This window comes from Tympanuchus pallidicinctus, unplaced genomic scaffold (assembly GCF_026119805.1).
Source record: "Tympanuchus pallidicinctus isolate F22 unplaced genomic scaffold, pur_lepc_1.0 scaffold3, whole genome shotgun sequence".
NCBI lineage: Eukaryota > Metazoa > Chordata > Aves > Galliformes > Phasianidae > Tympanuchus > Tympanuchus pallidicinctus.
In genome coordinates this window covers 104,318,848-104,345,157 of record NW_026294747.1, presented here as the reverse complement: position 1 = coordinate 104,345,157, position 26,310 = coordinate 104,318,848, and the positions used below count along the sequence as shown (strand labels likewise).

At 42.0% G+C, this 26,310-nt stretch overlaps 1 protein-coding gene across 9 annotated transcripts in view; it reads right to left on the bottom strand.

The window, feature by feature from the left end:
- The window catches only part of ELMO1 (engulfment and cell motility 1), a 290,733-nt gene that overhangs the window by 75,421 nt on the left and 189,002 nt on the right, over positions 1-26,310 (bottom strand). The window contains exon 1 of one of the 9 annotated variants that reach the window (XM_052695792.1): positions 1,392-1,616. The exons of the other annotated variants lie outside the window; for them this stretch is intronic. The gene's annotated coding sequence lies outside the window, so the exon portion shown is untranslated. Of the gene's footprint in view, positions 1-1,391; positions 1,617-26,310 lie in introns of those variants that run through there. 9 annotated transcript variants of the gene reach the window in all.

The window sequence follows — 26,310 nt, the reverse complement described above, 5'->3', positions numbered from 1 at the left end:
TACGTTGTTTATTTTTCTAGTTTATTTGGATCAAACAGTTCTTGGAAAACACAGTCAGTTCCTTTCAGCATCAACAGCTGAGGTGATGTCGATTCCTTCAGCAGAAAGAATAAGCTCCACAGATGCAACTCGCAAGGTAGCATCTCAATAGCAATGGTGATCAGCTAAGCTCTATCCCCAAAAAATCACACTCTCAATGTGAGATTTCCAGGCAGCAGTGCCACTTTCCAGCAGCTCCCAGCACTGCGAAAAGAAATGTTGTGTTTATTTCTAAAATGAACACGACACACACAAAAAAAGGATCCCTAAAGGCAGTTTCACGTGACTTGTGCACTTAGTTTGGTTAATATAAAATTCCTGATACCCAAGGCTAAAGCACAGAGTAAAAATACAGAAACTTTTTTATACATCTTTTGTTCCTGTATGTCCTCTCTCCTATGTGTTTTCCCAAACCAGATAAGATGACCACAGCCTCTGAGAGGGTTAAGCAATCATCCCCCAGCCCCAAATCTGCAAAGTTCTTCATCTAATAGCAAATACCTGATAAAAGACAGACAGTGCTGAGCCAAATTCATAGTCGGTGTAACACAAGTAACCCCAGAGGGCTACAGAAGGACCAATTTGCACCTGCCTTACGACCTACTTCTAAATACACTGTTTCCACTGTATAAAAGCAAAAGCAGAATCCCAGCAGGCAGAGGAATAAACTTCTAACAGATGCCCTACAATGGTGGACAAGGAAACACTCCACACCCACCACGGACTTACACGTTTTCATCAGCAATTGAGAAAGCTTTGGAATTGCATGCAATTTTAAAAGCCTCCTCCAAAAGAGAAATTAATTTGGAAAAAAAAAAAAAAAACAAAAAACAAACCAACAACAAAATAAAACAACAGAGGACAGGAAAAGCAACAACTCTCTGTGCTAAGAACAGGAGTGAATGATGAGCAACTCATGTTTCCTTGGCTCAGGGTCTGCAGCAGTGCTTTACAAATCCTTGTACCAGTGCACCTGCTATCAGCGTACAGACACCGGCGACTACACACGGGCAGCTAGGAGTTCCGTGCAGGGAGCATTCCCTTCCATGTGGCTCACTCTCCTCGAGCACAGAGGGTCCTGAAATGCCTCAGAGCACACACAGCATCCTCTCACAGACACATCTTAATTAGGCTGAGCAGCCACCCAAGGCAAAGCAAGCAGCTAACGAGTTTGTTCGGTGCCTGGACCTGTTAATAAGAACACATCTCACCACCTGTGAGACAAAATCAAGAAAATCTTCATGCTATTTGCACTACAGTGAATTTGCTTTCACCACTCCTTGACTGGCAACACCATTTAGAGACCCGCGCTCAGGCTGAAGCAGAACAACAAAGTGCACAGCTGTACTTACAGAGATCCCGTAGCTCCATCCTTCCTGATGACATATCGCCTCCCACACCAGCGCAAGCAAATGACTTAATGCTGCTGTTCGGGGATGGCACGGTGCGCACGAGTGGCAGATGGTCCCCGGTGAGGCTCTCCGATGGTCCCCGTCCCTTGTGCTGCCATGTGAGAGGGGCCCCCGCACACCGTTGCCTGGTCCCAGTGCCGCCCAGCTTTGCTTATGGTGTGGTGCTGCCGGCCAGGCAGGCTCCCATTGGCACGGCGGGTGACGGCAGCCAATCACAACCGGCTCCTGTTTCGGGGAAACTCCTGCCCACTTCTTCTGCAGCTGGGGAGACCCTATTTCTCAGGAAGAGCCTCGCTCTCCCAGTATCACAGGGGGGAAAGAAAAAACCCCGGCTGTCCATCTATCTCTGTGATTCCCCCATTTACCCTTCCCGGGGCTGAAGGGAGAGAAGCAGAGCTGGGGGGGGGACACGGGGAGCGCACCGAGCTGAGCCAAGCGGAGACGCACGATTCCTTGCTCCATCGCCATGGAAACAGCCTGGATGCAGCGGGATGGATTTGTGCGGCACATCTGCCGCCAGGCTCAGGATCAGCAGCAAGCTCGCCTCTTGCCTCTGCTCTTGCTGCTTATTTCATGGGGAGTTTGCTATCTCTTTTCTGATGCACTGGGAAAGTACACGCAGGCAGAGATGTTCACGCGTCAGCTTTCTCCTTGTGCAAACGCCTTGTGCTGCATGTATGTATAAGCACATGTGTATGGCCAGGAGGAATAACTTGCATCTATCCAAATGCCAAGGACATGCCCAGATGCTACTCCTACTTCGAGTTTGAGTAATGGACCAATGCAAGCCCACACCACAGAATTGGCAATCAAAATAACACATTCTGCTTTCCAGTTCCTTAAATTCCACCTTAAAGTGGGGTCATAATCTGACAAGACTACTAAGAAACTTCACCATTAATCCATTGTTTTTGTTAGCAAGCTCTTAAAATGGCATCTAACACCCACAGAAAGCTACACCTGAATCAGCAGGCAGCTAGCTCTTCAAGAAGTGCCCACAGCTCTCTCCCAGACCAGACGATGTGCCACCAGGAAAACCCTGCACACAAAAGGGTTATTAGCCATAGATCTCTGTCCTGCACTCTGACAGTACCAGAAAGAAGAGATGAGTAGGTCAGGAGAGGAATGGAAGCAACAGTTATGAGAGAAAAAAGATTCACAGGTCAGTAATGGAGTCAGCAAAGGGTTTTGTCATTTTGGAGTCATTTATGACTGCTCCTCAGACTTTCTTTGGGGCATCTGAACAAACCATTCATCTTCTATTACCGAACCCGCAGAAGGGGAATAACACTTAAATGCATCCATTTATATTACGAGGATAAAACCTGAAAGATCACAAGATGCTGACATACTATTATAATGGTGTTAGAGAACGAGTTCAGGTGGAAAAAATGAAGACGTTCCTTTGTCAACAAAACAAATTTATTTAACTAAAAGAAGAAGAAAAAAAAAAAAAGTTGCTCTAAAAATAAGCATTCCTGTGTTGTTCTAATAAGAGAAACCCACTGCATTCACCATAGTAAGCAGCGGTGTCTCAAAAAGCTGCCTGCTGGAGCCCTGCAGGTAGAATGAAGGCCGCCCCTTGTTGGATTTCCTTTGCCAGCCTCCTTATCTAATGTCCAGGTAAGTCCTTAGAATCCATGGGCCAAGTGCTCAAGAGAAGAGTTGAGAACAGAGAGCAGCACCAGGACATCTGATTTTCAAGGCATCTCTCACTTTTTTAGCTTTGATTGAAAAATGAGTTCTTAAGAGATCCATTTTCCAATGGATCAGGATGTTAGAAGAATTCACTTCTTGCAATGACTTCTGGCTTTTTATTTTCCTCTAAAGCAGCATGACCCACCCTGAGCCTGTAGAACTTTTGTGGCCTCTCTTTTAGTTCGGAATCCTTAAACTCCAATAAGATATTCATGTGCATTTTAGGGGAAGAGAGACTAATTACGAAGATGAGATTTGCTATCAGGATTTGCTGGCAAGAAGTTTCTTTCCAGTCCCATGTTTCCCCCCTTGCTCCCCCTCCACTCAACATCCCACAGGGGAAGAGGGTGGTTTGGGATGTGGTATATACTCCACCCTTTGTATGGGAATGACAATACAGCTCAACAGTTTGATGTTCAGTTTGTGAGCTCTAATTGTAGTGTATCACGGCCTGAAAATGTTCTCAATACGCAGAACTTAAACCTTAAGTAAATATAAAATAAAATGTTTCTGGACGAAGAAAAACAACTGTCACGCTCCTAGTGGTTCTCTACACTGAAATTTGTTTGTTAAGCCAATAGTAAATTATTATTGGCTTATTATTATAAGCCAACATTAAATTTTTAATATTAGGAGAGCTTCCTGATCACATAAATTATCCCTTTCTATCCTTTCTTATCCTTTTCTTTTTTTAAACAAACATAATGATTATGAGGGCAACTTTGAAGTAGCTGGAAAAACCTTCCCCAAGTTCCCAAATTCCCAAACTCTCCACCTGCATTTTACCCACTGGCAGAAAGAAGTTTGCCTTCCAGATTATTTAGCACTGTGAAGAATTCAGAAGATCCATTTTAAGGCCCTATCCTGCCACAGGAATGGAAAACAAGTGACAGAGATGGCTGTTTCTGAAAGCAAGCAACTAGACCTAACTTCAGAAAATCTCACCCTTTGCCACTCACTTTCTTAGAAATTCCTGCTGTAAAGGTTGCGATGTGAGAATAAACAGATTAAGAACTTTGCTGTATTCTGAAGCAGGACAGAACACAAATACATAAGGAAGCTTTTAAGGGAGATCAAAAATTCAAGGCCGGAAAAGTCCAGGCAATTTCAAAGAGACACAATAAACACAAATTGTGAAAAACCTTCTAAGTCTGGTTCTACTGAAAGGATCAAAAATTTCCAGGAAGGTTTCACACCAAAGATGCTGCTTGCCAATCCAACAGCCACTGTCAGCAGGATGCTGTGATGGACAAAGACCTGTTTGTGTGTGGGAGCAGAGGAACAATCAATGCTGATATAATGCTTACTCATCCTTCCAGATCATGAGTTTTGCTATTTTTAACCTAGATACCTAGATGGAGAAGGCGGTTAATCTACTAAGACTAAATCACAGACGTGCTGGTTGGCTCTCAGTAACTCCTCATTCAAGATCATAAATTACCAGTCAATTCTCATTAAGCTTTCTTCAAAACTTCATTTGCAGAAGCAGCTGAATTGCACCAGAAACACCCTGTCCTATTCACTCATGCCAGGATTTCCCTTCCACATCCACATTCTCGAAGCAGCAGTTAGCACTCAGGCTGTAGGTACTCCAAAGAAGTATTCCAGAAACTTTCAAGACTGTATTTCACATTTAGCTTGGTTTCACTCAAAATCCAGTATCAGAAAACCCTATGCCTCCTTTATCAGGACCCCCAACACTTAATTTAAATAGCCAGGTTGTGGAGTTTTTTTGGTTTACTCGTTTTTTAACATTAATGCAACCGAAATAAGCTTTTGGATAGCAATATGTATACAGAAAACATGAAAACACTAGGCCAGGACATAAAGAGACATATATCCTTTCTGCCTCTGAAGACAGCCTTACTACAAACCACAGAGCTTATCTGACTAGAACTCGGTGACATGTAAGCTGCTGAAAAATCTGTCAGGAATGCAGCTTTGCAAATCAGATTAGACACGACCTTCAGAGGTGATCTGCCACCATGTCATCCAGAAAAGTCTGTATGAATTACAAAAACAAAGAACCTTCTGCAAGGAACACCTGGCTTGATTTCCACCATCCCAGCACCCATGTGCATGTTCAGTACTTTCACTACTTTCTCCTATACTTTGAACACAGGGAGAATTCAAATCTTTTCCTGCATCACCCGGTCAGCTGCCATCGTTGTAAGGATGCGTATGTACATTAAAAGATGCTTACACACAGCCTGTGGGTTAGATGGAGCAATCAGTGTGCTAAAACAGAGTCTTCCTCAGCAGTCAAATAATGTTTGGATTGTGCATTGTTCTCAGACCTCTGAACTCACTGGGAAGAATGGTAAAGAAAATCCCTACTTATGTTATAAAAATTAAGTTGGATCTTAAAAGATCACAGCCTTGGATATAGTCAGCAACAGTCCAGACAATGAACCTCCAGAGGTATTGAATCTGCAATACTTCATCTTCTCTGACAACTGAAGTGCCTCAGCTAAGCCAAAGACAGCCTACAAACTATACCAAAATTGGCTACAGGAGCTGATATGAATATTCCTCAGTTTTCCTATTGCTAAATGATTACATGCAGTTTGGGTGCTGAAAGAAGATCTTCTAATCTAGACAGCAGAACGGTACGCTCCATTTCCCCATTCAATATTAACTCCAAGATTTAAAGTATTACCTTTAACACAGACCCAAAATATCCTCATGTAAAAAAAAAACCCCAAATCCTAACAACCAAAAACAACAAATGGAAAGGAAAAAGAGCAAAACCAGTCAGGTACAAAAAACTTTTTACCAACAAAAGAAAAAGAAAGATAAGGATCAAAGTGAATGGATTTAATCAAAATTATTTCCAATCTCAAGATTGGAAACTGCAAAGCCCTAGCTGGAAAACAGCCTCATGTGATGTTTAGGTTTGGAGGCAGCGTCATACACAATTATAGTTAGTTTGTTTTTGTATAGCTATCATATAAAACAACCTTAAAATACACAAGCCCCTGCAGCCATCTGCAACCTTTAAGTCTTGTCATTTCAAGCATACATAGCAGTCATATAGCGTGCGAGGGCACTGAAGAACTTCAAATCAATTATAATAAATCTAGACAGAAGACAGAAAAAGGTTTCACCTACACATCATCAACTTTAAGATTCCTTATGCAGCACTCAGGACAGAACTGTGAGGGCCACTATAATTACCTTGCTGTGTAAGTTCTGAGATATTCATTCTACGAGAGCATTATCTGCCAAATCTGTCACATCGGGATTAGTATTACCCTGCTCCTTTCATCCCCATTTTGTTCAAATGCTTATTTATTTGCATCAAAAATCCTTTGCCACGTTGCTGAGAACACTATCAGTCATATAATCTTCATCTAATTCTTTCATTCACTCACTTGATTCAGAACACGCTTGGCTATAGCAGAACCGTTTCACACTGCTGCATCATTATACCCACTATCTTCTTCTACCTTTAGCAATGTGCTATGCTCAGGCTGACAGACAAGAGACACAAGCTGGCTTTATCTGCAATCCAAACTGTCTGAGACTTCCCTTAATGCCTACTCTCTGCAGGACAGGAACTGAGGAATGAATGTCATGCTACTGCCATTGCTGAAATGGAGTATGCCATCTACAGAGTTGGTCTTGCCTCTCCTACATACAAGCAAGCTCCCCTCCTTCATATTCATTTGGGCACTGTGTTCTTCTACAAGGTGCACATTAAATATCTACTTGATTATATGACACTGCAACAGATTGATTTATTTTACATTTTGGCTTTTAACAAAACCAAAGAACATAAGGAAGGGCCAAAAAAAAAAAGGAAGAATTTATCTGATGCAGTTACCTGAACTTACTCTTATGCTGCCATTGTTCACCACTTCAATAATGATGCATGAATTTTTTTAATATGTTAATAATGAATAGGTACTTAGGAACTACTGAAATAGATTATTTACCCCACTGACTATAGCAGCCCATGCGTCAGCACGTCTGCTGCAAAAGATTAAATCTGTACACATAAAATTCAGGCTTCCTTTTGCTCGTGGGGAAGAGTTTGGCAGGGTGAGACCTGAATGGTGCTCAGTTTTATCTAACAGGACTTTAAGGATGGTGCAGGGGATGACACTGGCAAACATCTCTGGTTTTCTAAATAACTTGAATACCTTTTTCAAGGCACTCTGGAAAAAGAAACTAAGATTTTCTGGTGAAATTCTGGAGAATTTCTACATATGTGTTTTAATTTCAAAAGCTTCCATGCTGTGTTATTTAAGAATAACACTCAGACATACAGCTGCCTTGCGAGGAATTGTGTTAGTGTGATCATGAGCATTTAAGAACAGAATGACAGTGCTGGTTGACAATGTTTCAAAAGATGGTACTGCAAACAGTTCAATTACAGTGTTATTTCTGCCCTAACTTGCCTTCCCAGCTGCAGTGTAAGGACCTGTCAGCCAGTATTTTTACAAGCTGTCGATGAGGTCCTATCCACCATTTAAGACATTAATTTCACACTACTCTTACATCACAGACTCATACAGAAGGGTGTCAGGAGGCTTGGGAGTGCAGAAGGGGATTGCCAAGAGTTAATGAGAAGAGAAAACATAAGGCTAGCCCACAGGTCCAGCAAGTACCCAACACACTTTGTAAAGAATGAGCTCTGCCTCCTTCCACCTCTCACAGGTACCAGAGGAAATTAGTGCTCACATAAGCTGAATGAACTGGGAGGGCTGTTTACTATGCTGTTACCTCTTGCAAGTACTCTCTAATACGAGCAACATACCAGGTGTGCACTAGCTTTAGCTAGGGCATCTTGGAGCATGTAAAATAAACTACAGCCCCTTCTGCGCCCAGCTCTATTAGCTCTCTGTTCCTAGAAGCTCCCTAGGGTAAGGCAGCCTTTGCAACCACCCCTTCTCAAAGGCACTAGCTGCCACTTCTTCAATCTGTCCCCATGTACATGGAAGCGTGCAGCCCAATATACATACCCTAAACACGTGGCTTCGCACAACAGCAGGGGGCCCACGCACGCCCATTCACAATCATAGGGAGTACAAATAGCCTGGCTTTATAAATAGGCTTGCTTAAATGAAAACTCTTACTTAAATAAATCTCACAGAAACACTGTTATGTGCTGCCTAGTGCATCTCATGTTTAAGTCTGGAAAGTGGCAACCATGTTAGAATGACAGGAGAAACAAAGCAGGATAATAAAGCAAATTAAACCCCCTTTTGAAATTCAACAGATGTGAGTGACAGGTAAGGCCAATGTCCCGATGTACCATTCTATTGGTTAAGGCTTTGTGAAAAGAAAAAGAGATAAATGAGGCAAAAAGAAACTGCAATCAGAGGAGATACTCAAGCCCTAAAGCAGCAGCCCACACAAAACCACAAAACTGACATTACAAAAATAAACCTCACATTCTCAGTTGGAAGGGAAAAAAAAAAAAAGGATTAGGAAATGAAAAGTAACTTTTCCCCTTCTCTGTATCTTTGTAAGGACACCAGATGCCTATCCAGACTCTACACTGTGCTCATATCTACAGTATGTTTTTTATGGACATTTCCCTGCCTTACCCTTTTCAAAACACTTCAAGTAGCTGTTAGGACTGTTCTCCCTTAAGATGGGTAGGAAGGACCGGCTGTCAGAAAGGACTCTCTGAACCTCCTTCCAGCAACCCTGCTTCACGTTCAGCCCACACACCAGGCCCAGCACTATCCATGCTCGTTTTGTCAGGACTACTGCTTGGAACTTCCTTTCCACTAACGAGTCCCTTGCTAATCGATCCTGTGAGTGCATACTCCTTCAGTCTCAATCCTCCACATGCTAAAGAATCCCATCAATAGTGCAGCAGAGCAGTGCTTACCATCTCTCAGACAAATCCCACCTTGTTCTCGCTACTTTGGTTGAACTCCTGCTCACCAAACCACCAGGACTTCTCTGACTCGTAGGTCCTGTCTGCTACTCACCCTGCGCTCATTTGCCATCATGATGCTCCTCATGCATTAGAATAAAAATTCTTGCTATGTCAATGGTTCAACTAGCAAAGGAGCAGGCAGCTCGTTAGGATCATTCAGGCTTTTGTTCTTTGTCATTCTTGACAGCAGATGCAGACATCAAAAATTCAAAGAGCGCTTATGGGAATATCATGTCATTAATTTCCTAGGAAAGTTTTACTCACTGCTTTGTGGGTGTTTTGTTGCTGCTAATTTTTTCAGCCTTTATACACACATTAATAAAAGACAATGCTAAAAAATGCCTCTGAGATGCTCTAAGATCAGGTTAAATGACCTCATTTGTATCAATCCCACCCCTTACAACTACGGAGGAAAAAGCCAAAATCAATACTGCTGAATGTCTGCTTTAGTATGACCTTTTCATGCTATCAGAAAATAAGATATATCCACTTATGCACAAAATATGGCTAGTATCTTCACGTAGAATCAAAGAATCATCAAGGTCAGAAAAGATCTCTAAAAACATCTAATCCAACCGTTCACCTCCTGCCAACACTATTCACTAAACCATGTCCCTAAGTACTATATTTACCTTTAAACACCTCCAGGTGACACCTCCACATTCCTGGGCAACCTGTTCAAATGCCTAACCACTGTTTCTGAGAAGAAATTATTTCCAGTACCCAATCTTCCCTGGTGAAACTTTTAAGGCCATTACCTCCTGTGCTATTGCTAGACACCTGAGAGAAGATGCCAATCCCCACCTCACCATAACCTCCTTTCAGGCAGCTGTAGAGAGCTGTAGAGAATGATGAAGACATCTTCCAATGTAATTTTCCATAAGTCAAAAAAGATTATCCATCCCAACTGCAGTGAAAAGTTAAGTTCCTCGGGATTATTATTATTATAAGGATTATCATGATGATTTTATTATTATTATTATTATTATCCCAGGTATTTATACAAACTGGGAGAAGAACTCCTTGAGAGCAGCCCAGCAGAGGAGGACTTGGGGGTCCTGGTGGAAGCTGGCCATGAGGCAGCAGTGTGCGCCTGCAGCCCGCAAGGCCAGCTGTGTTCTGGGCTGCATGAAAAAGGGGCGGCCAGCAGGAGAGGGAGGTGATCGTCCCCCTCTGCTCAGCTCTTGTGAGGCCCCATCTGCAGCGCTGCGTCCAGGCCTGGGGCCCCCAGCACAGGAAGGACGTGGAGCTCTGGGAGCGGGGCCAGAGGAGGCACTGAGATGAGCAGAGGGCTGGAGCAGCTCTGTGTGAGGAAAGGCTGAGGGAACTGGGCTCGTTCAGCTTGGAGAAGGCTCTGGGGAGACCTCATGGTGGCCTTCCAGTACTTGAAGGGAGCAGATAAACAGGAGGGGAACGGCTGTTTACAAGATGGAGAGTGATAGGACAAGGGGGAATGGTTTTAAACTGAGACAGGGGAGGTTTAGGTTGGATATTAGAGGAAGTTTTTCACCCAGAGGCAGGTGAGGCACTGGCACAGGCTGCCCAAGGAGGCTGTGGATGCCCCATCCCTGCAGGCATTCAAGGCCAGGCTGGATGTGGCTCTGGGCAGCCTGGGCTGCTGGTTGGCGACCTGCACACAGCAGGGGGTTGGAACTGGATAAGCACTGTGCTCCTTTTCAATCCAGGCCATTCTATGATTGTATGATTACTTGATGGAGTCCCACAGCTTTCCCTGGGACTTCTGAACAGTCCCAGCTTTTTATCTCATCCAACGAAATATGTGTGATCAAAATTGTGCTCATCAGTTGGAAAAAATTTCTTTTAAAGCAATTTTTGGACCCAAATTTCTGCACAGATCTGCGGCATGGATCTGGTGGAGCAGTGACCCCATTCACTACAACAACTGCTGTAGCAGAGGCAACAAGAGGAGGAAGAGGTGGGCATCTGGTAGGACTCTGTCCTCAGCTAGGTTCATCAGATAACTGATAGATGAAACTTGGTCTTTCTTTAGCTTGCTCTGATGTAGCAAATGACAGAAAGAAGATGGAACAGACACCCCTGGATGCTTCCTGATGGCCCCACAAAATTATTTTGTCCTTATGGGTGTAAAACAGATGTATGTATTCCCTGCTCTTTGCAAGTGGTAGGTGGAATCACTACTTCATCTTCAAAATGAAGAGACAAATTTATAAAGATCAAGCAATGCAGAGGCAGTTGCAAAAATTGACATAAACTGCAAGTTCTGTCCTCTCCTCCCAGTCCACAGCCTCTGAAACACAGACATTTACAGTGATAAGCCAGTAGTATTTCTACCTGTTACATTACCACTTTATTCAGGGTTGTACCATTTTCATTCCATTAATGTTTTCCTGTGATGCATTTCAGAATTGGTTTTAAAAAAAAAAGGAGAGAGAGAGAAAGGGAGAGAGAGAAAGAGAGAAAAAGAGGCTTAAAGACTTCAGCCTTCCTTAATCATGCAGGGATATATTTTCAAAGCAGTATGCCAGGAGTATTCCACGTGATTCTCATTCATGTTAAAATTAGAGACACCAGAATAAACCCCATATGCTGCTTTGAAAAGGTACTGCAACGTGTCCAAGGAAAATTTCCGCAGCTTAATGGTGCTTGCACATTTTTTCTGCCTGCTTTTCTTCCTTTGATTCCTGAATATATTTTTAACAGCTCTTAATTTATTTCTCTTTTAATAACACTTTGTAATATTTGGAAAAACAAAAAGAAGCAATTTGCTGGTTATCTTGGTCTCTCTGCAGTCTTTTTAATTTTTTTTAAATTACCAGTTCAATCAGAATAGCTTTGCTCTGTAATATGCAAAGCTTCCAATATCACCCTTTTTTGAAATGGTCACCATAGACAACCTGTCTACTGAAGCTGCATCCTGCAGTTAGAGCTGGCTGCTTTCCACCTGAGCTGTCCTAGCTGTGGCTGCTGTGGCAGCTGCAGAAGCCGACCCAAAGGCAGATGCAGAAATGAGCTTGTTGTGAGCACAGTTTGTTCCAGTTTGACTTCGTAATCACAGCAAGCATTGCATGTGCTGTGGCCATGTAGGTACAAACTGATAAATGTTAGTTGATTATGAAATTTGTCAGTTATAACTACTGTCTTCTTCACCACCTAAAGAGAGATATTTTAACCAAAATTTCATTTTCTGACAGCTCCAGTTCTCTTGTCTTTGCCCTCTAGTTTTTACTTCTTACTAAAGCGGCATATGAGAGACTGCACTGAAAAAAAGCATGAATATCTTCATTTTTTAGAATTTATTTATTCTAGTTATCTGATTAAAGAACTATTTACATCACCTTTCCTTTTTCATTGTTTGTACGTTCTGCCTATTTAGATGGCACTCCCCTTTGTTCAGAAACCTTTGCTCAAAAGCAATAACTGTAGCTTCACAGGATGCAGAAGCAGCAGCCAGCACATGGCGTTACATCCTGTAAGTAATGGAACACCAGCTAAATCCTTCCCATAAAACAACTAAAAAAACCCACCTCGAACCATTAGCAGTCAAACATTCTGCAATGCCACACATGTTGGCTGCTCTAAGCATCAGGCCTCCAATTCACCAATGGGCTGTGGTTAGCCAAGCTACCATGTCAGCTGAGCTGCACTGGTAGGCAGTAGGCATTTTCTAAAACGTACTCACCTAATTTTAAGGTCAAGCTTAGGCCAAGTTGCTCAAAGCCTTGCCTAGGTGAGTTTTGAGTTTCTCCAAGAATGAAGATGCCACAGTCTCTGCATGCAACCTGTTCTAGTGCAGCACCACTATCAGTAATTGATAATATTTTTTCCTTATGTCCAACTACAGTTTCCTTGTCTGTAATTTGTGACCACTGTGTTTTTTCCCTTCACTGTATACTTCTGGAAAGGGCATATGTCTTCTCAACAGCTTCTTGTTCAGGTAGTGGAAGAAGACAGCAACCGGATCCAACCTCCACTGTGCAGACAGGTCCAGGGTGAACAAACGTCGTTCCTTCCCAGTTCCACTGAACAGCAGACTCCATTCTCCTTGATCACCTTGGTGGCCTTTTACTGGACTAGCTCAATTTGGTCAATCTCTCCCCTTTACTGGGGCACAAAATTTGACACAATTTCTTCAAATGCTGCCTCAAAAGTGCCACATGGCAGGGGGTGGGAGGGAAGTCACTTCCTTTGAGCTGCTAGCTATGCATTAGCTAATGGAATTCAGCATGCAGATAGTCCACAGCACACAAGCACGCAATACTCATCAAAACAGGGACCATCCTACTAGCAAAGACCTACAATTATATTAACAAAACATGAAATTAGTCTGGGCCCCCAGTTTGCATTGGCAATCACGTATCCTCAGCCTGTTGTGGTGCAGAAATTAATATCAAAGCCCTAGTCATGGTAGAAATCAATACCAGATACTGAAGTGTTACTCTACTACTAAAATTAAGAAGCGTAAGAGAAGGAAATTAGAATCATCAAGTTCTTTCAAATGATAATAACTGAGGCAAATTGAGCAGCTATGAAACATTCTGTTCTCTGGAGCTTAAAAGCAACAAGCCAACTCATGCAAAACTAAATAAGTTTATGGAGACACTGTCCTTCTTCCTAAGTAGGGTCAATAGTTTAAAGATCTTCCTTTAGGTGATACCTTTAAGATAGCACACTCTGAAGGGCCATTTAGGCCATGTGTCTGAAGTCATCTGCAGGCTGCACGTATACAAAATTTTCTACCTGAGGTTTATTTCCTAGATTCACAGATTGTATATCAAAGAAAACTAAACCTTACAGGCCACTGTACATGAACTTATGCTGAATAAAGGAATATATCATTGCTATTAAAATGTTGTGTTTATGCAGTTACTTGCGAGTGAAGACTTGTTTGTTCAGATAGCTACATCTATAGGAGTTAGAAATACTTTTCTTCATGCAATTTTGACTTTAAGATTTCAACACTACCCTTCAGATTTTCCTTCAGATTTCTACCACTGCTGAAAATAGCTGCCAGTAAACACTTTCTCAGCTTCACAAACAGACTTCCAATATTCCACAATGTCCAAAAGTCTTTTCTGTTCTCTTGACAGGAGTTGTGACAGTGCGAAGTAGTCAGCAGGTACCTCATCTACAGGAAGTGAGAAAAGTCATTAACACCCTCCTTATGTCAAGGAGGATGGGAGCGGCTTTATGAGCCATGCCTTTGCTCTCAAGGAAAGGGAACAGGCAGAAGGAAAGTCTGGGGGAATAAAATCCTGTTGGAGGCCAGAATATTAAACAGGGAGAGGCTGAAGAAAGCTTGACTAAGAGAGAAGCCCAGTAAGATTTCTGCACGCTTCTCCCCCCCAAAAAAAAAGTCGAGAAAAATCTAGTCCTAGTTTATAAAGATACTTATAACAAAAACAAAAAGACATGCAGAGTAAGTATCAGTTACATGACAATCAGAGAAATTTAGAATTATAAATTCTATCAATATATACGTATATCATCAGGAAGTAAACAGCCATTTAGGAACTTCTAAATCCCTTGCTTACATGGAAAAGACTACTTGGAAGGCATACGAAAATCTTGACAGCTATGAGATTACTTCCTTCATCTTACACATTTGATTTTGCAAAAATAGGGATGTTCTGTTCTCCTACTTGGTGACTTTTGAAATGTTATTTTCAATATGAAAGGATGATCAGTCACCTTTGAAGAGGCTGACAATATATGATACAATGGGATCTGCAGTTTCCTTTGGATTCTTGGGTAAGTAAAACAAAAAGGTCCAGACAGTCTTTACTATTCAAGCAAAATAGACACAATCACAATTCTGAAGCTCTTGCTGCTGAGGTTCTTATATCTGCAACACAATAAAGATCAGCCAGTTTCTCTGAGACAGAAAACTGATGCTTGAAATCTGAGGATGTATCTCCAGAGAGAAAAAATTAGCATAAAATTCAAAGCATGTGTGGAAGCTATTTCCCCTGATGCTTCCATTCTTCCAGATGCAGACTTGATATTCTTGACGCAAGGATGGTTCTCAAGCATTTTAGTTTCATGGTCAAGACATTAATATCTTCAACTGACAAAGCAAGACCTTCTATTGTCTGCACTAGTGTCTTTTTCAACAGTTCTGACACAGTTTGGTACCTGTGTCTTCACCTGTGCCTCTGGTGTTTGGGTTAATATCTGTATATGTCAAATCTCTCTCCACTACTTCACTCAGCTTCTAATTTGATACTCCTCAATAATCATTTGCATTTCTGGGGGCCTTGTTTATCTGCTTGCCACAATCAACATGTAATGGTAACTGTGAAGAAATGGGAAGGTGTCTATCAATGAATTCTCTTTAAGTCACCAGTAAGTGCACAGCATTTCCCAGGTGCCTGTTCAGACTGACAGCGTGCAAGGGCAATGAAAGACAGGTCATATTGCCTTGAAAGGGTCACCTGTCACTCTTCCCTATTTTGCACTTGATGGATGAGTGCCAGAACCCAAACTCACTCTTAGCTTCCCTCCCATTCCTAACAATCTCAAGCCCCAAAACTCTATGGGGCAAAGCCTAGCACTTCCAGAAAGGTCTTCCAGGCCTCTCTACTGATAATGTCTTTGCTCTATGAAGTTGCTCATGTGTTGGAGTGGCTCATCCATGCAGATAAACACTCCCACCCATGCTGGGCTTTGTGCAAGATGAACTCGGTTGTATATTCACTGCCGCCAGCACCCCAGGTAACCTAAGGAAAGCCCAGGATCGGGTTCTTCCATCGGCCTTTTGTGTGGGTGCAGACAAGGGGACTTATCTCCTGATAAGGGAGAAGGGCAGGGGGCAGGGCACGGGACAGGGGTAGGTGGGTAGGGCCTCCCCTCACCCGCGCTCATCTCCTCTGCCCGCAGCCCTCCCTCTCACATGCTTCTGCTGCAGCTGAGCCGCCCGCTCTCAGCTCACGCTGGTACAACGGGTAACAGGAGCGTTTTGTCAGATGCTGGCCAGTTACCTCATCTGCTAAAAATAGAGACGTGCAGCAGACTGATTGGCAGATGCCTTCTTAGTAGTGACTGACGTATTCCGCCAAGACAATATGTGAGACGTACATTCCAAGGAACAAAGGGCGTTTGTGTAAGGGCCGACGACACAAAATCGACAAAAAGCCCTGGCTTTGCTCATGAGACATGTAAGAAAGATTCTGCCTGCTCTTTTCAACCACCACGCCATTCGGATTACAATTACTTAAAGTGAACCAGCAATAACACGAGCTCTTCTGCTACTCTAACAGAAGCTATAAAAATCTCATTGTCAGCCACATCGTTCATCACGATAACCTCATTTCAACTGAAACAAAATCTCTGAGACACCACCTCCCCCTCTTCATTCTTTCTTTTATTTGCCTATAATAAGGTCTATAGTCTAGGGAGCTCTTGGGCTAAATTCCATGCATCGTGATTCACAAAATGAAAATCTGGTATTATATGCCCACTGACATTCACATCAGCAGCAATTCATGCAGCAAAAAGCCATATGCCGTGCACTTCTGATTTAACTGTACTACAAAAACATATCCTAGAAAGAAGAAAGAAAAACACAGAGAAAACAGTGGTTCCTAGGATTTGATTATTACCCACACTTTGAGTCAAGAACGACAAGGGCAATATCACAAAATATGCTGCTTTCATGATAGTTCCAGTTAAGTTCTATCGTTCCTCTTAGCGACTAATACACCCTGCATACATGAGGAGAATTCTTTCCTAGTGGAAAATGTTCTTGCAGAGCACAAAGAAGGGGTTAGCACGGATAACTTGGACCCAGCATTTCTCCTATAGTTATCAGGCTTACCACTCAATCATCTTTTTGAAGGCTAAAATGTTTATTGGCTTGATCAGCACCCACAGAGATGAAAATGAAGATCGCTTTGAAAATCTGAAGTACCAACAGTTTTAAAAATTGCCATCTACAGGGTGTTAAGCAGATCTGTGTGTGTTCCACAGTAACACACAGACTTCATTAGAAAGCAGTGGGATAAAATCCACTCTGCCAATGAAGGCGAAGTTCTCAAAAATAAGAGTTTTCATTGCTGAAGCCACAAATGATTTTCATCCCTGGGGGAATGGATAAGTCAAAGAGATTTTTGACCAAGGAATGGATTTCATTAAAATAGTATTTTTTCTTTTTTTTTTTAAAGAAATAAACAACAACAACAAAACAATAAAAAACTTTCCCAAATCATAAGAGATGCTTTGCTGAGACTTTCTTCTTTGCTGACGAATCTCTCTCTTTTTTTAATGTACCCATACTGGAACACGAGTGGGCAGAATTTTGGGCTTAAAATGCTTTTCCTTTTAAGACTGTGACCTCCTTGAAATCACTGCATATGTGATCAATGGAGGAGGCTTGTTTTGCTACAATAACAACAAGATGTGACCCTGCCACTAAAGACTTCCAAAGCCTTCTGGCGAAGACAATGAAGAAACTATCTTTAAATTAAAAAAATCCTTAAACTAGAAACCCTATGAAGCACAGAGAAAGGGCAAGAACATCTCTCCCTTCCGCTTCATTATCCAGCCTAAGAATTTATACTTCGCAAATTACCTCTTATGTTTTGAAAATATATTTGCATTCTTGACAATGCCAGTGAACGTTGAAAAATTCTCAGAAAGAGGCAGCTAACGACATTCAAAAATGTAACATATTTGTTCAGTTCCTATGAGTTTGACAGTCCAAACCTTTGGGATACGAATGTTTAAAGTTACAGCTGATTTTTACAGATTGAGCCTTCAGTAACTGGAAAGCTGCATCGTCAGAGTCTTAAACACCTCTCCTCAGGATCCTGCAGCCAGAAGCAGCAGACGAGTAATAAACTTGCTTTGACAAACACTGTGGGACACATTTGGAGATCCGATAGGTGTGGATAAATGCACAGAGATGGAGGAGTCAAAACAGTGCCATTCCCAAATGAGCGGCTGATGAAGAAATAAACTTGCAGAATCCAGGCCACAAAAAGCACAGAGGAAACACTGACCAAACGCTAGGAAAAGATCTTAAAAAGGCTCTTCCTATACTGTATTCAACTGCAGTGCTTTAATCAGACCCTTCTTAAGCAAGTGATCACGAATAGAATAGATCTGACAACCACCCTGTCCTCTCCTACCCTCGCTAGGGAATTTCCTTGGTACTCAAAGGCTGATTTTTTTTCAATTAAAAAGTCACATTTTCTGTACAAGATATGCAGCAGACTTTCAAACTGTTAAGTGCTCTAAAACTTTTTTATAAATTCATACATTACACAATTAATGACACCATATATTTATAGCAATGATTTGCTTCCAATAAAAGTTACTAAAATGCTAATGGCTTCAGGTGTGAAAACGTGGAATTTAATTTGCGCTGATCTCCCTAAGCCAGGGGAATACTGAATTCGCTCCATGTGAGAGTAATTTATTTGCAGTATTCCTGTCTGATATAAACAAAGCACTGCCAAGGGAAGGTGCAATAAAGCTAGCAGAGAGGTGTAATCATTCCACTGGCCCAGTCTTTCCCACAAGTAGAACACAAAGAGAATTCTTCCAAAAGCGCTCTCAAATGAAGATAAATGCATCTGCTTCTGACTAGTGAGACACTGATAAGAAAACACCACATGCTTTGGGGAACATCTGTGGGAGAGCTATTTACCACCTTCTCCCCTCCTTAATAATTAAAAGGAAATCAAATGGCGGACAGGTTCACAGAAAGACCAAAGGATTTGACTTGCAAATTGGTTTGTTTTAACTGATTTTTCTCTTCTCTTTAAGAAAACTGTTCTTTCCTTTGGCACTGTCCTCATGGCTGGCAACAGACAGCCAGACAGGCTCAAGCACTGCTGCGAGGATGGTTCTGCAGTGTGCTTGATGGAGGAGGCCAGAGCAGCCGGACAGAATCCCTGTTGCTGCTCTTAGCCCTGCTGCTCTTTCACTGCCAAGACACTTGGTCTGCATACCTTTGCCTCCTGTAACATGGTGTTATCAAGGAGAAAACTGTGAGGTGCTGTTACTGCTGCTGCAGGGGATCACCCAAGCACAGGAGGAAACCTGCTTCCCCTACGGGCCTGATGCAAGGCAGAGCCCACGGAGCTGCCATGACACAGCCCAGCACATAAAATGGGGACAAGATGGCAGTGAGGGGGGCATTTTGAACAGAATCCATGTACGTTCTGCCCCTGGAGTGTCCCCTGTTTGTAGAACACCCAGCAAGCAGGTGACAGCTCCTCTACAACTGTCACCTCGTGTTGCTGTCCCAAACTTTTCCAAACACACCCCTCAAATGTCTGATTCCCCATGGCCAGCTTGTACTACTTTGTGGTGACCACCACGCTTGTTTCCACACAAAATACTACTTACACAGTGTCCCTCCTTGAAATCCTGCTTGTGAAGATTTGGTCACGCTCTGAACCCAGTGATTCATTCTACAGCTGCCTTCAGTACACTAAGAAGATGAGAAACCTGTGGTGCAGCATTTCTGAACCATCATCCAAGAAAGAAATAGTATTTATCATTTTTATGTTATGCTTGGTTACCTTTTCTGTTATCTTGTTGCAGAGCAAGGAAAAACGTTCACAGGGTCTGAGCATCAGCAATAAACATCTTCTGTGGTTATCAAGTGCCTCACTGTCTGCTTTGGTATTTAATTACAGGACTCACGTAGGGCATTTATTGTTTGCATCTGCTGCCACTGTGAACAATATCTGCTACACCGATTACTGCACAACACAGTGCTTTCCTTTTTATCCCCATCAGAGCCATATATCATCCCCATGCAGAGTAGGCCCCTCTTCTGCACAGACTCAGCACCAAGGTTTGGCTTGTCTCTGACATGGCCGGATACGCAGCTAGCTGCTGCTCTAAGAACACATCATTGCTGCTTTCAAACCATAAGAAGGGAGACTTACACTGGATATAAGGAATTATTTTTCTTTTACAATAAGAAGTAGGCCAGTAGAAACCCTGGAACAGGTTGCCTAGAGAGGTAATGGATGCCTCTGTCCTGGAGACATTCAAGGTCAGGCTGGAAGGGGCTGTGAGCAACCTGATCTAGCTGTAGGTACCCCTGTTCATTGCAGGGAGTTGGATTAAATGACATTTAAAGGTCTGTTCCAACTTAAACGATTCTATGATTCTGTGATTCTACATCATAAGCACAACTACTCCAGGGTACGCTGGTCTGCTGGTGTGGGACTAGGGCCAGCTATGCCAAGATGCTGAAAACAGACATTTTTGGAGGTGTTACACCAATACAAAATACATTTTCATAGGACATTTTAAAATTGGTGTTTTATGCTTCAGTGATCTCAAACATATGTCCAAAGGTCAAAATAAATTGAATTCTCAGTAATGAGGAAAATGCGTCAGTAGCACCATTAGCTGACCTTTCTCTGCTTTTCCATTCCCTAAACCTATAGTTTCAGTGAGCGCATTAGATTTTGATTTCAAAGCACTGTACACCAGTTTTTCAGTTAGCTCAGCTTAAGTTCTGTTGAAACTTGTCTTGTTATGACTAGTGATTTTTGTGCCATCTAAAAACCCCTAACTACCCAGCAGACTAATCAAAATAGCAATCATTATGTTTACTCTCTACAGAACTGATTCAAAACCTTGGCTAGTGAACCAAGTAATTTCGTTTTTTTCTTACATACTGGAGCTGGAATCAGTAATTTTTCCTCTCTTTGTTTTTTGTTGTTGTTTGTTTTGTTTTCAAGATGGCACTAAGCAGAGAATTAGTAAATCTCATATTGTTCTGAAAGTCTAACAAGACAAGATACCTTTCTTCCTATTAGTACGTAAACTTCAAATTCATAAGAAGCAGCAGACAAATCTTTGGAGAACAAAGGTGAGAGGATAATCACATCCCTGCATCTCCTATCTGCAGTCTCCTCGTCTCACAACAAGTGAGTGTATTTTACAAGGTCAGTAACACAGGATATCTCCCTCTAAGTAAACTCTCATTAGGACAATGTAGAGGCATTCATCTAACTATAACTAGTGGAGATCAATAGAATTTTCCTTTGGGAGTATACTTCAGTTTGCCTCCATAGTGGGAATTTTACAGCGTGGGACCGGTACCAAATATTTTACTGATTATCATGTTAAAAATACAACTGACCAACTTAAGTACATCTTAGCCTGTGTGACAGCAAAGCCTGGATACCCTGAACAGGCCAAGTAGAATACAGCTGGCCCCTACTGGAGGGAAAATTGACTGATGGACACCTGTTTAAATTGGCAGGCTGGTGATTCTAGATGCTGGAGTATAAGATAAATCAGTTCAGCTTTCTTACACTCAGCATTGTCTCCAAAAGCTATGCACAACGTTTTCCTCTGCTGCAATAAAACATGTAGAATTATGTAATCTTGTCTCCAAGCTTTATATTTTCAAAATCATAAACTATGCTGTCTGATCACAAATGACTGTGGAGGATAGAGCTTGTTAAGTGTCCTTTGATCATCTGTAGACTCAAAGAAAAACAAAAAGGTTTCAAACGGAACTGTTGCCACTTGCATGTCTGTCTATCCCACTGTATCTTCATTTCTTTAGAAAACTCACCAGACATGAATTACACATGTATTAAAATATTACAAAAGCAAAATATATGTTTGGCTGCCTGAGTGAATTATTCTATTCAGACATTCACTGATATACTGGGAGACTTTAAAAAGGTTTTAGGTCTGACAGTATCATACTATCACCACAGAGATTCAAAGAGCTTTGCTAATGCAAGGGAGTTAAGTCTGACAAAAAGTGCCTGTTTTAATGAATGGGAATCAGAGAGACAAAGCATGAGATCATAAATGTCTCACTAAAACACCATCACATTCTTCCAACTGTGGATAAAGTGCCATTTTATTTATTTACTAAGTTTTTGTTTTTGTTTTTTAAATCAACAAACCTATAAGGAATCTCTACAAGATGGACTGTGGAACCATGGAGGTATAGTATGCAACATTATTGCCAAAAGAATGTCTTCATCTTTGTATAAGCTTTGAAACCTGCAAGCAAAGATCAGGTTTATGACCACCTGAGAAACCTGAACATCTGTAAGTCTATAGGTCACAGTGAGATGCATTCAAGAGTCCTGAGGGACTTGACTGATGTTGCCAAGCCACTCAAAATGATATTTGAAAAGGCAGTCAGGTGAAGTCCCTGGTGACTGGAAAAAGGCAACATCACACACATTTTTACGAAGGCAAAAAGGATGACCCAAGGAACTATCCATCCTTTGGCCTCTGTGTCAAGGAACATCATGGAACAGACACTCCTGGAATCTATGCTGAGGCACATGGAAGCCAGCGTGGCTTCACCAAGGGCAGGTTTTGCCTGAACAATCTAGTGGTCTTCTATGATGGCATAACTGGACAAGAGAAGAGACACTGATACCATCTGTCTGGACTTCAGTAAGGCCTCTGACATACTGCCTCATAACATCCTTCACTCAAATTGGAAAGATATGGATTTGATGGGTGGATGTCGAATGGAGGAGAAACTGGTTGTAAGATCACAGCCGGAGAATGGTGGTCAATGGCTCAATGTCCAGATGGAGATCAGTGATGAGTGGTGTCCCTCAGGTGTCAGTATTGGGACTAATGTTGCTTAATATCTTCATTAGTGACATCAACAATGGGATTGAGTGCGCACTCAGCAAGTTTGCAGATGATATCAAGCAGTTTTGTGCTGTTGGGAGGGACAGGATGCCATCCAGAGAGATCTAGACAGGCTCAAGTGGGTCTAGGTGAATCTCGTGACATTACACAAACCCAAGTGAAAGGTCCTGCACCTGGGTTGTGACAAACTCCACTATCAATGCCAGCTGGGGGATAAAAGGATAGAGCCCCTTTCTGCTAAAAAGGATGTTGGTGTTCTGGCGGATGAAAAGGTGAACATGAGCCACCAATGTGGTGGGTACCCCATCCCTGGAGACATTCAAGGTCAGAACGGACTGGGTTCAGAGCAATCTGACTGAGATGTAGATGCCTCTGTTCATTTCAGGGCAGTTGGAACAGCTGACCCTTAATGGTCCCTTCTAACTCAAACAATTCTATGATTCTGACCTGTGGGGAAGTATTAGATTGCTTCACTTCTTCGAAGCACCTGTAACTCTTCAATGCAGGACATAAGGAAATAAATCTTGCTGTTTGCACACAGACCTCCTATCACCTATCCTATGCAATCTATTGTGACTAATCAAAAGTTTAAAATTCAACTCTTAAAGCTCCTTCACTTCAATTATGATTAAAGATTAAAGCAAGCAGATGAGCTTTTTATTGGCATCTCCAGGTCTCATTAAGGAGTTACCACACAATATACGAAGAGCTTCCAATTTTGTCTTGCATATTTTGGAGTAGGAAGGGAAGAAGGAAGAAAAGAAATGATCCCATCACTCAGGTAGATAGCAGACTTTAGCCAAGTAATGTTTCACACATTATCAAGACAATCAAGTTACTGAATCTGAATAATAGTAATTAAAAAAAAATAAGATAGGAGAAAAGAGAATTCTTCACCATCAGCTAAGTTACTGCATCCTGTAAGGTCTCTGCTTTACTCCCATTTACTCCTGAAAGGGTAGGCCAAATGTTCTATACAGCCTTTGCCTGCCACGCTTGCAGAACACACTGCATAAAGAACAGGTACTCAGCACACAGAAAGGATGAAGAAAGAATATTAACACGTCAAGATCACCAAAGCTGCTTGCCAAGTAATGATTAAAAACAATGTTGCTTGGTTTGGCTTAGTAAAGTCATCAGCACTGGCAGCTGTCAGGTACCAACCGGATGAGTAAACTTTGAGTACCACTACATAACATCTCATCCTCCACAAATCCAGAAGTGCTTCACAAGCCCACGTGACAACATAGTTTACCTTACTCACAGATCCCTTTAAGACAGTTATCAGCTGAGTAATGCACACCACTACTACACATCATCTGAAGTGGCTAAGAGCAGAAAAATCTTGTGACTAAAAGAAAAGATTCAGATAAGCAGACCATAACTGAACTGCTAGAAATGAAAACCACAGGAGTTTATAGCACTCCCCTTAATGAAAAAGGTTAAAAAACCAAGAATGATTTCAGCAGGCAGAGATTCTGGATGGATCTTTCAAGCACCAGCACAACTTTCATGTTTCAAAGAATCACAGAATGACTTGGGTTGGAAGGGACCTCAAAGATAACCTAGTTCCAACCCCCCTGCTGTGACCAGGGTTGCCACTCACGAGATTAAGCACTAGATCAGGTTGCTCAGGGCACCACCTAGTTGGCCTCCAGGGATAGGGCATCCACAAATCCTTTGGGCAGCCTGTGCCAGCACCTCACCACTCTCTCAATGAAAAACTTCCCAGACATCTAATCTAAATTCCTCCTTCTTTAGTTTATAACCATTTCCCCTTTTTCCTTTCACAATCTACCCGTGTAAAAAGTTGATTTCACTCCTTTTTATAATCTCAATTTAAATACTGGAAGGCCATAATGAGGTCTCTCCAGTCTTCTCCAAGATAAACCAAGATAAGCCAAGCTCCTTCAACCTGTCTTCACAGGAGAGGTGTTTCAGCCCTCTGATCATGGCCCTCCTGTTGACCCTCTATAAAAGCTCCACATCTTTCCTGAGCTGGAGGCCCCACAGCTGGATGCAGTACTCCAGATGGGGCCTCATGAGGATAGAGTACAGAGGAACAATCACCCTCCTCACCATGCTGGCCACCTCTCTTTTGATACAGTGCAGGATACTGTTGGCCTTGTGGGCTGCAAGAGTACACATTTATTCTGTGAAGTTAAAGGCTGCCTATGTCTTCCATGACACAGGCAGCAGAATCTACTGCCAGCCTGCACATTCTGGAAGAATTGCTGGGTAAAGTCACTAGATTTTCAGTAACATAAAAACACAACTAACTCACTTATCAGAGCTGAGAAGAAACTACCTGACCTTCCAAAGTTCCAAAGTCTAACTCTAACAAGCACATTTCTGTATTTTCTCCTAGGATGATCTCGGCTGTTGCCAGAAATAGGCCCACTTTTACTTGAATTCCCCAGGATTACTAATAGTATTCCAACTGAAGTTGTAGAAAGTTATATACACAAATCCTTCTCTTGAGAAAGAAGGCCTATAAGCAATAGGCAGTTATTAATACACTTGTTTAAAACAACCACATACTATGAAGTGGTCTATTAAAAAAAGTGATTACTTTTAACTCCTTTTCATTTTCTACATTCTTCAGTAGATTATCTTGCTATTACTCTCTCTACAGTTCTGTACCACTTGGAAAGAGAAGTGTGTCAGAAATTCCACACAAGAGCAAGCCTCCAGGTTATTCTGCCTGCATTTTGGACTTCCCTTTGTTTTTTTTGCCAGTGTTCAGGTATTGCTGCTAACTAGAAGTATCTTACCATGAAGACATCAACAAAGGTTATTTCATACTGTGTCCTAAGTATTCACTTTCCCTCTGCAGTGGAAAATGTCTTAGACCATTTCATTAAGAAGTTAGAAACAATCATCCTTACTAGTGTACACATAACATTCACATCCAGTGATAACAGAGCGCTTCTTAGGGAGATGATGGCACAATGCAGCAGTCTCACTTTTCATACTCAAGCAATATGTCTATAATCAACATCTGATCTCAGGCAGAGGCTTAAGAGTCAGTTGAAGGATCCCCAAAATGATGAAGATGCCAGCAGGTCACATAAACACAATTTTGTCCTATTTGCAAAATTCCAAAGCTACCTAGGGCCCATAAAGACACACAGCCTTGTTCTCAACAGCTTTGCTGTCAGTCAGAAGATTGGTTGAAACTTTCAGATTTCTCTTACAATGAAAAGGGTGCAATAACAATACTTACTTGTTCTGTTTTGTTTCAGCTGGCCAGACTGTACAGCACTTTCTCAGGAATTGTGACCCTCTTGAATATTTTACCACTTTAGTGCTTGTACGAAATGAAAGGGATGCACAGAATTATCACTGCAGCAATCTCTTTGCATTATTTACAACATTAGAGGCTGCAGCACTTCAGCATAATATTGCTAACACAAAAAGGCAGAATTTTGCCTCAAGCCAGGTTTTTATTTTCAGTCTGCAGTTAAAGATGATTGAAAAAGGTCTATGAACTTCTCTTATTCCTTCCATTCCAGCTGCTGCTTTCTAAATCCTGCCCCTCCAATGTGCAGAGAATCTGAACAGAAGACACCCCACAGCATTCAACAGAAGTGGGATCAGTTAATCTCTGTACCTCTAGGGAAGCACAGCCTTATTTCACCATTCTGCCCAGTGATTCCCTCCCCACCCCTTTTCTTG